At 41.3% G+C, this 14762-nt stretch overlaps 1 protein-coding gene across 1 annotated transcript in view; it reads left to right on the plus strand.

The window, feature by feature from the left end:
* SAMD12 (sterile alpha motif domain containing 12) overlaps positions 1-14762 on the plus strand; it is a gene marked incomplete at both ends in the record, with an annotated part of 173491 nt that overhangs the window by 37806 nt on the left and 120923 nt on the right. The gene's annotated exons all lie outside the window — the stretch shown is intronic.

A 14762-nucleotide genomic window follows, 5' to 3' on the forward strand; every position in this document is an offset into this window, starting at 1 on the left:
GATATGTAAGGAGAAGGAAGTGGCATCTGACTTGAATATGTGTGCCTGGTGTCCTGTTTGCGTCCTTGGGCACCCATGGGTGTGGGAGTAGGTAAGGTGTGTGCATCAAGTGCCTGGTTAAACAATTGGCTCAGGTGATTGTGGGGCCTGGCAAGTCCAAATTGCACAGGGCAGACTAGCAGGCTGGAAACTCAGGCAGGGTTTTTACGTTGCAGTTTTGAGGTACATTTCCTCCCTTTCCAGGAAACCTCAATCTTTACTCATAGAGCCTTCAACTGGTTGGATGAGGCCCACCTACATTATGGCAGGTGTATCAGTCAGGATTCTCAAAGGAACAGAACCACTGTCTCACACAATGATGAAAGCTGAGAAGTCCCAGGATATCTGCAGTTGGCAGATGAAAGTTGGTCTCTGGAGACCCAGAGAGCTGAACATGTGGGTTCAGTCCAAAAGCCAACAGGTTGCTCAACTAAAAGGAGTCATTGTTTCAGTTGTCCCATCTCAAAGCATTCATGTGGGAAAAGTTTCCTTGTACACAGAGGGTCAGCTTTTTAATTCTATGGAGTCCTTCCTCTGAATTAGATGAAGCAATGGATTGCCTACATTCGGGAGGGCTCTCTGCTTCATGCATTCTACTGATTCAGATATTAATCTCATGGAGAAACACCTGGAACAATGTTTGACCAAGTATCTGGACACCCCTGGCTTTGTCAAGTTGACAAATAAAATTAAACATCACAGAGGATAATCAGTTTTACCTAATGTCAGCTGATTGAATATTAAAACTTACCCTCACAAAAGCATCTAGAAGTATATAAGCAGACAACTGGCTGCCATTGCCTAGCCAAAGTGACTCCTAAAACTAGCCATTACAGGGCCTCCCTGGTGGCGCAAGAGGTTAAGCACTACACTGTGAAGCAGTCTGCAGCCTCTGCAGCACAAGTTCCATCCCCAGCTGGCCAGGGAGCAACCTATATGGCGCAGCAGACCTCTCCTGACTTACCCGCTGCTCCCCTCAGCAGTGTAATTCAGTCAATCCGCCTGTTCTGTTCCCCCCTCTGTCTCTGGTGAATTATCTCACCCCCCACATCTCTGGCCTATGCCCCAGCTCTTGTATGCATAAATAAATAAATCTTAAAAAAAATACTAGCCATTACATATTGGTGTTTTTTTTTTAAATTATTTTTCATTACAGAAGTGCTATCACACTGTATTACAATTTATAAGGCAAATCAAGAGAAAACAATAATATATTTATTCCTGACAGAGGTGGTTTCTTTAATCAAAGGGTATATTTTAATATACCTTGGAAATGTTTCTCAACTTTGAAAGCTTTCATGCCTTACATTTTTCCCAGTTGTCAAAATAGAAACACCAAAATTCCAAAACACCAAAATTCTGGAGTTTTGGTGGAGGAGTGACCGTGTGCACTTGTTGAAGCGTAAAGTTGTGCTTCCAAAATTATATAATTATGTAAACACCTGGCAAATTACTAAAAAAAAAATTTAAACAGAAACATGAAAAAAAAGTAAATCAAATGGAACCCTGGGTGTGCCCAACCTCTGCCACTCAATAATTTTGTCATTTGAGAAAAATAGATTCCTACTGGGCCTTGTTTTTCATACCTGTTTATGAATAGGCTGGGCTTGCCATTGTCTACCAACCTTTTCAGTTTTAATATTTTATTAACCCAGGATCTCTTTCTCAACTAAAGTGGGGCACGTGTCTCATTCCGTTACCACACACTGGAGAATTGGAGATGATATGCTTATGAACAGTGTCTAGTTTAATAATTCAGTATTTCATTGTATATCTGAACAACCTATAATTAGCACACAAAATCATGGCTTCTTGGCTATTGTTACTGGGGGCAAGGTGAAGACTAGCAAAGGGAATCATTTAAAAGAAAAATATTTAGAAAATACATGTTGTAGACTGATATGGAAAAACTCTAAGACTGGACAGAGCTTAGGAAATATGCTGTGTTAATCCATGGATTTAACTTGATGTGTTCTCGTGGTGTTTTTCAAGGACTCATGAAAAGCACAGTTGTCTGAACAAAGAATAGTGTCGATATTTAGTTATTAACATTTTGCTCAACTTGCATTGAGTACATCCTGCCAAATACTGTGCCAGGTGCAAGGATCCTTGGGTGAATGGGATGGGACTTTGGCCCTTGGAAGTGTGCAGTCCACTGGGGCATCAGAAGTGTAAATGGTTCATTATAATCCAGTTTTATATCTGCAGTAATGGATATATGTAATAGGGACCAGGTTTGGAGTAATACAGAAGAGAGAGACTAACTCTGCCTCTGGAACACCAGGAGAAACCTTACCATAGTCATTTTTCACCTGGCTGGCAAATTTGAGATGTGCTTTCCAGGAACAGGACCAGGATATCCAGGGCTTTCCACAGACTCTTAGGTGTTTTCAAATACCTATCTTTACATAGAAAGTGCCTGTAGTAGATATTTTCCGGCTCTTTTCCAGTTCCAGGTGGCAAACCTCAGTTAATCGTGCAGTTTTCATGGATTAAATTCTGGAATATTTGCCATCTCTCTGCTTGCCTGTACCTGGCTTGAGGCTTCTATTTCCTTACTCTGGAACAAGTTTTTTAGCAAAAGTCTGCCTATCCTATAAACATTCTTTTACAATATGGCTTCTGTCATTTAAAAAAATGGGAAAGAGAAGAAAAATGATTTTCAGTGATCTTCAGAGGGAAAACTTTGAATCCCTAATTAAATGCCTGAGTTTGCTTTTGTGTTTGCTGAGTACCTACTGTAAAGCCAACCAATGTGGCCTTCTGTTCTGTTCCAGACTCCAAGAGCTTGTTGGGCTGGTTTCCCACTGAGTCTGTGTCATACATTCCTTCTGTCCCACCCGTATTGCAGATCTGCTGAGGCTGACATCCTCACCATGGAGAGTAAAGCATTTCCCAAATGTGTTGCAAGTTGAGCTGCCTGCATGGAGGGACAGAGAGCGGGTGCAGAGGGACTTGGCAATTATTTCAACGCTGTAATTTCATCAGCCTTTTAAAAAGCCCTCTGTATAAATAAGAGATTACACATTTAACATTGAAATATTTTATGGGGCTAATTTATTGCTTCATTGCTGTCTGCCGTGCGCACAAATCTGTGCATCTGTTCCCCTGACAGCCCCCTGATTGAAGTTTGCTTTCCCTCCCAGTGGGCCTCATCTGGGCCCTTGGGAGCTGATGGGAATCATGCAAAGTGTGTATGTAGGTGCCCAGAAGAATTGTTTGACTCAGTGTTCTGATCAGAGAAGAAGAATTTGAGGCCCTATCAGGGCTGCGGTTTGTAGAAACCTCCCCCAATCACAACCGTGGCTTTGATGGCTAAATGCTGCCTCACACTGTTCAAGTCTCCTTCTAAACATGACTTAGTCCAGGAGCCTTCCTGACCACGGGGTCGTCCCCGTGCTGGAGTCTGAGGGCAGCCTGTGCTTTCTACCATCACACTTGGTAGCAGCTGCTACTGCGGTCCCTCGCTGCACTGCAGGCTGTGGAGAGGCAGGGATGATGGCTTTTGTCGAAACCTTGCTCTGTGCCAAGTGCCTTTCTTTTTTTTTTCTTTTTTTTTTTCTTTTTCTTTTATTTTATTTTAGATTATTTATTTATTTATTTATACAAGCACTGGGTACAGTCAGAAGCTCGGGAGGGTGAGAGAATTCACCAGAGCCAGAGCGGGGAGCAGAGCAGGCAGAAGGACCGAAGTACACTGCTGAGGGGAGCAGCGGGCGGCAGGAGAGGTCTGCGCGCCATGTGGGACCCACCTCCGGTGGCCGGGGAGCAGCTGGGGATCGAACCGGCGCTGCAGAGGCTGCGGGCAGCTTTGCAACACAGCGGTCAACCGCTGCGCCACCAGGGAGGCCCTGTGCCAAGTGCCTTTCTAAACATGTCCCGTGCTTTCCATGGATAGGTAAATAGGAGGTTGAGCTTCAGTTCTGGAGTTGACCATTCATGTAAATTCTGTTGGGTGGTCCTGGGGCTGAGATTGGACTTTGGAGCTAGCAATGATCTTAGTTTGGTCTCTTACCAGCAGTGTAATTTAGAGGACTCAGACAGGTGGCTAGGCATATAACCCAAGGTTAATCCTGGCTTTGTGGGTGCTTGGCACATGTTTACTGTATTTGGTCAATTCTGTGATGCACATTAAAAAAAAATATTCTGAAATTCTGAAAAAAGTTCTGAAATTGGGAGGCATCTTTTAATTGCTTGCATGTCATGGTTTAATCGGCAGTGTTTTTCTTAATGATAAGTAAAATAATAGTGTATCATGGGTACATCAAAATTCATAGAATTATGATATATCTCCCCTCTGTAGGACTGAGAGAATAGAATCTTGAGGAAAGGGAAAATATCCTAATTCGGGGGGGTGCACAATAAATTGCATGGGATTTAGAACCAAAAATATGTGTGTATGTGTATGTACACGCATGTGGATATTTATGTTTTCTTGGGTCTCATCCTTGGCTTATTGATTTATATAACTACAGCCTAGGCATCTGCATTTTATCATGTGTCCTAGGGGACTTTCATAGCTAGCAGGAAACTATGCAAAAAAAAAATGTGTACTCATTTTGGTTTGGATTGTGGCGATCCCACAGGTAGAGTGATATAAAGTGGACTTGAAATTCATGAGTGCCTAAGATTTTGAGAGTTGTAAAGAAAGGAAAGGATACAAAAATAGGTTATGAAGGAAGAGTCTTTATGGTGGAGGGGTGAGCAGTCAAGATCCTGAGGTTTCCATTGATGCACGGAGCAGGGCTTTGGGAAAGGGAACTGGCGGGGGGGTGTTTCTTGAATGATATTTGGGTTTGAGATCAAGTAGCTCTTCTCAAGGGAATTATCTGGCTGACAATTACAAACTTGGTGTGAGAGACCAGGAGATGGATCGATGAGATAGAGATTTGGAAGTTGTACATATAGCAGTGCAGTTGGTGGCGTTGTCAGTAAGGAAAGTTGAGCTTAGGACTAAGTGCTTCCACTCCTGGGATGCTCCGGGTGAAAGCTGGGGCTCAGCGGCAAATCCACAGTCCGAGCATAGCCTGTCCAAGGGTCCCTGTTGTTTTGGCATTTTTTTAAACTATATCTACAAGGTTAGCCCTTTTTTCCTTCATTCTTAAGCTAGCTAATTCTTTTCCTTTTTTTCTGTTTACCCTTCTTTTATCTGCCTTCTCTTTTTTTTTTCCAGAAGAATTTCTTACATTTTTTCAGATTTGTTGATAAATGACAGCGTGTAAGTTTAAGGTGTACACATCATGATGATTTGATGTGTGTTTATTGCAAAATGATTACCACTCTCAGGTTAGTTAATATCTCTCTTATCTCACCTTTTCTTGGACAATTAAGATATGTTCTCTTAGCAACTATACCACACATATTTTCTCCCCAACCCTCCATTTTTTCAGCTATAATTGACAGTATAATATTATATAAGTTTAAGGTGTACAATGTGTTGATTTAATACATTTATATTTTACAGAATGATTACAAGCTTTAGGTTGGCTAACACCTCCTCACATCACATAATTACCATTTATATTTTTGTAGTGAGAACATTTAAGAGCTGTTCTCTGCACAACTTTCAAGTGCCTAAATCAGCACCAGTCCCTGTGATCTCCGAGCCGTGTGCTGGACCCCAGGACTCACTCCCAGCTCTAGTTACTGATCCTTACATTCTCCTTCTCTTTCCTTTTGCCCCTCTCTCATTTCTTCCATTACTTTGTTATTTTCTGTCTTATTTTGGCTTCCATTTCCCTAATTTAGTGCAGAGATGCCTGGGTATTTGGGTATGAGCTAGCGACAGTCTTGGACACAAGAGAGGCGTACAGGCAGAAAGCAAATTGCAGACAATCTCGGGAAATCCATGGTCCTGTCTTATGTTTTACACACAAGACTACCCAGCCTCTCAAGGGAAAATTCTTCCTCAAAATACAAATGAAATGCTTTTTGTTTAATGGTATTTACAGGCAATGTATCATTACCTCAATGTGTGTTGACTTGGAATTTAGAATTCACTTGGATCTTGTTTTAAGTAGCCTTATAAAAGTGACTGTCATAAACTTGCCTTTCCTGTTCTCTGCTTCCCTAATTCTGGAAGACTTGAGACACTCTTATTCTTATTTACTGATGCTGGAAGTTGAAAGCTGAGCGTGTCCTCCTCCAAGTATCCTTAAACTATATTCCCTTAAAATCAGACTTTTAAAGGTATTTCTAAGATTATATGCTTTCACATGTACAATATTTTTAGCACTAATTCTTATTTGTGTTAAATTCCCTTATGTCATGAATACTGATATGTATATAAAATGCATTTTATTCATGAAGCAATTATTTTTAAGGACAAATACTGTTTAGAAAATTAATGGACTAGATGTTCCTTTTCTCCCACTGAGAATGAGACGATCTATCATCTTTACACTTCTCAAACAAAGAGAGTATCTTTTTGGTATTTCTTACCTTGTTATAGTCGGGAAGCCCCTAACTTACTGTTCATGCAGCCAAAGTTTTCTGTTTTCCATTGGCTTAATAATTCCTTCATCATGCATGGAATAAAGCTGACTGCTCCTCTTCAAAGGACATATGTGCACCCTCCAGCATTGCCTGCACACCTTGACTCTCTCTGGTTTATTGCCAGTAAAATATTTGGCACACTCATATCCAGAATCAAATGCTCAAAATCATCATGAGTTAACACATTTGCCAGCTTGCTCCGTTAGTATTGTTGTATTTTGTGTGTGTGTATCTGGTGGTCAGTTACTGAAATAAGTGTGTCTATATTTAGTCATGGATAGATTATAAAGCAATACAAAATACTTAACATATGGATTCTGTTTATATGAAATTTATAATGTTGTTGCAAAGTGAGTGATGACTTAGGACAGCAAACTATTACTTGCTCTCCAAATATTGCACTACATCAAGGCACTAAATTGCCTTTATCTTTGTTGGATCACGCAATTTCACTTGATCCAACCTTTGCATGAATTGCAGGTTGAGAAGAACTTTTAGGGTAAAGCCTCAAGCTCATGTGGCCATTTACTGTACAGTAAATTGCAGTGGCTCCGAATTAAGGAGCAGAAAGGAGCACTTTCTGCAGCATCAGGAGCAGCAACAACAGCATTTTATTGAGCTCCTGAGATGGGTTAAAAATTCTGTGAAAGACAATCTCTGTAATTCTTAATTTTCTACCTTAACAAACAGTTGGACTGATTTTCACATACTGACATAACCCTGTGTACACACCCAGGGTTATGCACAATTCCCTTCATGGTGGCTCTGCCATATTCCTCTTCTAAGAAAGCAAATGGGAATGCAAGTAAGACTGACATGACTACAGCTGACCTTGAATCTGCTCCGGGATGGGGTGGTCAGTGGGGAGGAACAGTCATAAAGTGCTAGCCAACTTTAGCACTTCATTATAATTTAAAAATTACTAATGACATACCTCGTTACTGATCACAACACACTGGGGACCTGTGTCATGGTAGTTGAGAACCATTACCCTGGAAGAACTTGGAGTCACCTTAAGGTGATGGAAGAGGCTATATAATGAGTCATGACACAGGGTAGGTAGGTGGCATATGTAATGAATGGAGCTGGCATTGGCAACAGCTGAGAGTGTAAAATACCCCTCACCTAGAAGATTCTTGCATGTGTGGACTTGTATCAGTTATAGGTCTTTGTTTATCAAAAATAGCAACCCCTGCTATTAACTTAAGCAAAATGAATTTATTTAACATTGCAGTATAGCTTCTACTCCTTAGTCATGTATAGTGATATGCGTAACATATTATGTGCTCCGTAAATATTTGTTAAGTGAATCATTCCAACTATAAAGTCACTGAAACTCCAGACAGTATTCTGGCTATAGCTCGCTCTATTTCTCCGTGCATAACACCCCATTTGCCTCCACTTCCCTGCATCTTTTTTCTCTGCTTCCCAGTTCATGTGGCATCCACACATGGCCACCCATAGCTCCCAAGTGTGTGCCATCCAGCTTGAGCCTTGTGATGAGACTGGCTTGATTTCCTTGTTCTTGATTATGAATTTTGGTGGAGGGAATCTGAACAGCTCAGTGTGAGAGGCCAGTATAGGTAAATCACCTGTGACACAGACACGGTGGCTAGCAGCACCTTCCTCAGGATTCTTAGGCTCTGGGTTGGCCTATATTGAGTACTGTCCTAGACACAAAGTCATTATAAACTAGGAAAGCAATCCCTGGGGTGTCTGCTCTGGGTCCCATTGCATGAATGAATTAACTCTCCACAGTTGTAGCAGGACAGGTTTTGCAAAGGATTCGTAGCTGGAGTCATAATAGTTTGGCCTCCTGGTCTGGGGTGGAATGTCAACCCTACCCCTCTACTAGGGTTATTACCACTTAGGTTCCATGTCAGCCAAGAGAACACAGAATTGTCTTTTTTCTTTAAGATTTATTTATTTATGCACACAAGGGCTGGTGTACAGGCCAGAGAGGGGGGTGAGAGGATTCAACAGAGACGGTGGGAGCAGAACAGGCAGATCGACCAAAGTACACTGCTGAGGGGAGCAGCAGGCAGAAAGGAGAAGTCTGCTCGCCATGTGGGTCTCTCTCTGGCTGTCCGGGGGATCAAACTCATGCTGCAGAGCCTGCAGATTGCTTCATGGTGTGGCTCTTAACCCCTTGTGCCACCAGGGAGACCCAGGATTGTCTTTTGAGAAAATGTCAATTTGAGGCCTCCTCATTTTTGTGATAGCAGCTAGTTGTGCTGAATAATAATGGAATTCTATTCCTGGACTTCGTGATTCCATCTCTGAGCAAATGCAAAGCAGATCTTGGCAGGTATAGCTATCTACGATCAGCCATGCCAAGGCACCCACACTGCCAAAGCAGCACAGCAGACATGAGTGACATTTGGGGACTGTTTGTACTGAATGTAATAATGTTTTAGTGTGGAATGTGCCCTGCATTACTCTTGGGAGATGGCTTGACTTGGCAAAAGGGCCAAATAGGTGTCTTTGCAGGTAGAGCACTTGCTACCTCTGAAGTATCAGGCAAATTCTTGAACCTTTCTGAGTTTTAGTTTTGTCATTTGCAAAATGGAGATTATGACACTTCAGGAGAAAGAAAGAAAACAGAAAAATAAATTCTAGATGGGTTAAATAGCTAAGATGATAAAACAAAACTTTAAAAGATTCAGAAGGCGGGCCTCCCTGTGGCGCAGGGGTTAAGTCTCAGAGCTATCAATCTATTGCCAACCACTACTGTCTGAGTTTGATCCCTGACCAGGGAGCTAACCCACATGGCACAGCAGACCTCCCCTGTCTCATCTGCTGCTCCCCTCAGCAGTGTATTTCATAGCTCTTCCTGTTATGCTCCCCACACTGTCTCTAGTGAATCTTCTCACCCCCTGCACTTCTGGCCTACACCCCAGTTCTTGTATGCATAAATAAATAAAAATAAAAAATCTTAAAATACATGTATATAAAAGATTCAGAGGGCAATAAAATCAAATATTTCTAAATACAGTCATTGTAAACACAGTTAAATTTAGGTGCAGCGAGAAGATAATTGTGATATGTAGAACAGACTTTGAATTAATATCCATGGCATGTTCAGTAAAACAAATATCCACAAAAAATCAGTAAAAGGGGCTATCAAAATACAATGAACAGACTAGAGGAATAAATAGGCAATTCAAAGAAGAAATCTTTACATGACAATGAACTTACAGATTCAACTTCATTATTAATCAAAAAATCATCTTGTAAATATGACATTCCCTTGCATAGAATTAGCAAAATGGTAAAAGCAAGTCATATAGAACATACGTTATGGAAGTATTATATTCCATATAAGTATCCCAACATAGATGATGTTATTATTACATTCTTTTTATTTGCAGTGACATTGGTATGCAGCGCTGTATATGGTTTAGGGTTATAGGTGCACACCTCTCCAAATGTGTGTTACAGCATCTTGCCTGCCACCAAAGCCCTCATCATCCTCCACCATAGACCACTAGCCCTCCTCTCCCCTTTGCATTCCACCCTCTAGTATCATCAGTTCTGAAGTCAGATTTCTAGAGTTTGTTTTGCTTTAGCTTTGTCTGTTCCTTTGCTTTGTTTATTTTCCACAGATGAATGAAATGATCTTGTATTTGTCTTCCTACTTCTGTCTTTCTTCACTTGTATAATACCCAGTGGAAGTATTCTTTAGTAAGGCTGCTGTTTAAGTTATCTTGGCGTTATTTACAAGATATAAAGTGGGTATATCCTTTTTAAAAGATTCAGAAGGTGGGCCTCCCTGGTGGTGCAGGGGTTAAGTCTCAGAGCTATCAATCTATTGCCAACCACTGCTTTCTGAGTTTGATCCCTGGCCAGGGAGCTAACCCACATGGCACAGCAGACCTTTGACTCAACAATTCTACTTCTATGAATCCACCAAGAGTTCTTCAATTGTGCACAATAATGTATACACAATTCTTATTTCAGAATATTTTGCTGTAGAGGAAAAATTAGACATAACCATTTTAATAGACTAGTTAAATTTTGATTTATCAGAGTGAATTTTGGAAACAAACTAATGTTCATCCATAAGGGGTATGCCAAATCATTAACGGCATGTGTTCTGTGGAATGTTAGGCAGAGATTTAGAAGAATCAGGTGAACCACAAATACTATGGTAATATCTTGCTAAGTTTTAAACTCTCAATAGGTGAAAAACATCATAGAATAACAAATATAGTAGGATCCAATCTATTTGAAAGATATTCATGTACGTATTTGAAAATATATGAAAGTAACTTAAAAAGTACAGAAAGGATCTCACTAAATTTGGCACGAGTAGCCTTTGTGGAATGTTTAGATATAGAGCTGAAGGGTGACAGTCACACTTAAACTTTGTAGGTGAAGTTTTTGTTACTCTATTTTTTCTGAAACATAAAGTAATTACTTCTTAAATGGTAATGCTAAGCATTAAATGCATTAAATGCAAAAGATTAATGCTTGGCATGCAGTAGTCCTTGGTAAGTATTAGTGTTTTTTTTCCTTGTAATTTTATGCTGAAAATAGATAAGAACTGTTTACATTAAGAAACATTAAATTAGCACCTACTCTGTGTCCTAGGGAAAACTTAAAAGTATGGCCTTTCCAGTCTACCTATGAAGATGAGCCAGATTTACTTGAAATGTGGATTTGCAAAAGGAAACTATAAGCTGTTAAGTGACTATTATACAAATTTAAAAAATGATAGTGTGGACAGTTGACAGGACTGCTCTGTATAGTGGGGATGTGCTGGCATGGGATGTGAACCTTTTAGAATTGTTCTGTTCAATACTTGTCTTTTCAACTCTTCCTTTTCAAAGGAAAACTCATGAGAAAGTGGGAACTTAGATTGATTGGGAAATCAGAAGTGACAAAGAGATAAAGCAATATGATGTTATTCATCATGGTGGTCGTGGAGACAGGGATTCCGAGGGAGGCTGTGCTCAGTGCTGTGCTCAGCCCTGCCAGCGCAGCCTGGCTTTTATCAGCTGTTTCCATGTGTCTTTGCTTTTGCTCACATCATTCATGCCTTCATTAGTTAATTAATTAGTTAATTAAAATAGTGAAGGCATAATCTTGTCTCAACAAGATTTTGGAAACCTCATATTCTTGGTTCAGGTTCTGGGTTGTTGGTATTTAGTAATCAAGCGTACAAGAAAGTGGTCATGGACCAGAATGCAAAATCATTCATTTACCATAATAGATACAACTGGAACAGACTGAGTGCCAGATACTGGCCCTGCGAATTGGCGACCGATTAGAAGATGGCCTGGTGAGGACAGTCATAGTGGGAGAGGAATTGGCAATTTTATGAGATATTTCCAATGGTGATTTGGATTGGTTTAGCTCCTCCAGGAATAAATGGTATTCCATACCATCAGACTTGCTTTGTTACTCTATCCTTACACCTCACCCAGGGATTTATGGTTCCATTAATCCCTTCTGTATGTCCACTCCCTTCTGTGAGTCAGGTCTTATATTTTTACCCCTATTTTATTAAGTTTTCTTTATTGAGGCACCATTGGTTTCTAACACTGTATATGATTTGGGGAGTAGGTTTACACCACCTCAGATATATGTTACCATCCCATCCCCACCATCAAAGCACCCATAGTTACTATACATTATTGAGTCTCCTCTCTGCTTTGTTCTCACCCCCTCCCTCAACCTTAAGTACCCTCAATTAGTTCCTCATAGTCCTGGGGTTTGTTTTGGTTTAGTATCTCTGTTCCTTTTTTCCCGTCTATATTCCACTCACATATGCATGAAACCATCCAGCATTTGTCTTTCTCTTTCTGACTTATTTCACTGAACATAATCCCCTCCACTTCCATCCATGGAAGAGTTCATCTTTTTTTATGCTGAGTCGTATTCTATTGTGTATATAAACAACCTCTTCCTAATCCACACACCTGTCTTGGGCACTAAGGCTGCTTCCATAACTTGGCTGTTGTAAACAGTGCTGCAGTGAACAAAGGGGTGCATTTAACCCTTTGAATTAGTGACTTTTGTATTCTTCTCTTTTACAACTATTTTTAAATTTTTGTGCCTTTTGCTTAAAACTGCCTTGATTCCTTTTTGTTGTTGTTGTTATATAAGCATACAATAAGCGTATTATTGAGTTACCACAAACTTCTATCATTACTACTTAGCTTCTGGTTGAACAAGTTGCTATTTTTTTAAAAGATTTATTGATTTATGCATACAAGAATGGGGTTACAGGCCAGAGGTGTGGCAAGGGGAGGGTGAGAGGATTTACCAGAGACAGAGTGGGGGGCAGAACAGGCAGACCTACTGGAATACACTGCTGAGGGGAGCAGCAGGAGAGTCAGAAGAGGTCTGCTGTGCCATGTGGGTAGTTCCCTGGCTGGGGATCGAACTTGTGCTGCAGTGGCTGCGGTTAGCTTTATAGGTTGTGTCTTAACCCCTTGCACCACCAGGGAGGCCCACAAGTTGCATTTTTTTTTTAATTAGGTTGCTACCATTCTGATTCTTCTTATTTTGTGTGTGTGTGTGGGGCCCTCGCCGGAGGCCAGGGAATGAACCGGTGCTGCAGAGACTGCGGGCAGCCCAACAGCCCAGCGCTCAACCACTGCACCACCAGGGGAGGTCCCATTCTCATTATTTTTTTATTCCTCCCCTCCCCAAGCCAAAAGTCCATCCTTTTATAAATGTACTTTCTTTCTTCCAGAATATTTTTTATCATGTCTATTTTACCTGCGTAGTTATGATTAGATTCAAAGTTCCAAAGAGATCACGAACCGTGTAGGCTCTTCCATGGGCTAAACACCATGTGAAGGTCCAGGGCTATAAGCTAAATGGTGATTTCACTTATCAAAGGCAGACAGTGCTTAGGACAGACAGGCAGCTGAGAGGAAAGCTGATGGAGTGTGGGAGGGAGCACTGGCGAGGAGAAGTTACAGAGAATAAGAAGACAGTGTTGCTGTGGGAAAACTGAGACCCCATATTCACTTGATGTCAAAAGCCCAAAATGAAATGCGTGGAAGGCGAGAGAAATGATGCTGGGATGCAGATAGGAGCCCGATTAGAATGACTTTGTAAACTTTACGTTGGAATTTTCCCGGGGAAATGGTGGCACAGGATCAGGTCCCTGCTGCCCTCCTTCCTAGTTCCAGTCTGATTGTTTTCCATCTGTTCTGAGTGGAGCAATTATGGGTCAGGCGGGAGCAGCTGGGGAGTTGAGACTCAAAAAGCCGAGCTTAGGGTGCAGGAATGGAGAGCCCTGGGGGACTAGCAGGACTCCTTGCTTCCTGGAGAGAGCTTCATCTGCTGAGTGCTGTGAACCTTGGGGTCGGCAATCCAAGTACCTCCTGACCCCCAAACAGCTATAACAAGGAATGAGAACACGTAGGTTAAGTCTGTTCTTCCCATGTGAGCAGGAGAATGCCAGCTCTTTCACCTGAGGGATCCAAGGAGAAAATGTTCCTCTTGTCATAGTACATTAGTCCTGGTAGACTTGGTTTAATCTGTGGAAACAAATCTCCCAAACCTCAGTGATAAAAATGCAGCAAACATTTCTTTTCATATTTTATGTCAAATGCCTATCGTTCGGGGTCTGCATTAGGAACTGGGATGATTGAGGCTCCACAATCTAGAAATCAATAGTCAGTGTAGAGGGCAGAGAAAGGGTGAGCAATTGCACACTGATCCTTAAATGTTTTTACCCAGAAGTAAGCTTTATTTCTCATTTTCATTGGATGGAACAAGTATCATGGGTACGTGGAACTTTGGGGGTTGGCAGAGTGGAATCCTTTTTCTGCCTGAGATAGAAGGAAATGTGTCTTGGTGAAGAGTGGAAATCTCTACTACATTTGACAATGGAAAATGGCAGATATAACTGATCCATGGAGGCATTGTGTCTCCTAGCTTTTACCAGATTACTGCTAATTCCTTCTTTCAGGGTCTCAGCTGCTAGGCCTAAAACCCAGGAGTGAATAGGATGGGCAATGAAAAGGACTGAGTGAATGGGGCTAAGGAGACTGACCTAAAGGGTTGAGAAGGCAGAGAAGAAAACAATAGCACAGCGCCCAGAATGGCAGCCTCCTGCAGGAGGGGAAAGATACAGCGCGGACCAAATCTGGCCCCTGCTTGTGTTGTATGGCCCATAGCTAGGAATGATCTTACAGTTTTAAATGGCCGGGAAGGAATTAAAAGAAAAATAACATGTAACAAATGCTTACAAGGTACCATGAATT

This window comes from Talpa europaea (genome assembly GCF_964194135.1).
Source record: "Talpa europaea genome assembly, chromosome: 3".
NCBI classification, from domain to species: Eukaryota; Metazoa; Chordata; class Mammalia; order Eulipotyphla; family Talpidae; genus Talpa; species Talpa europaea.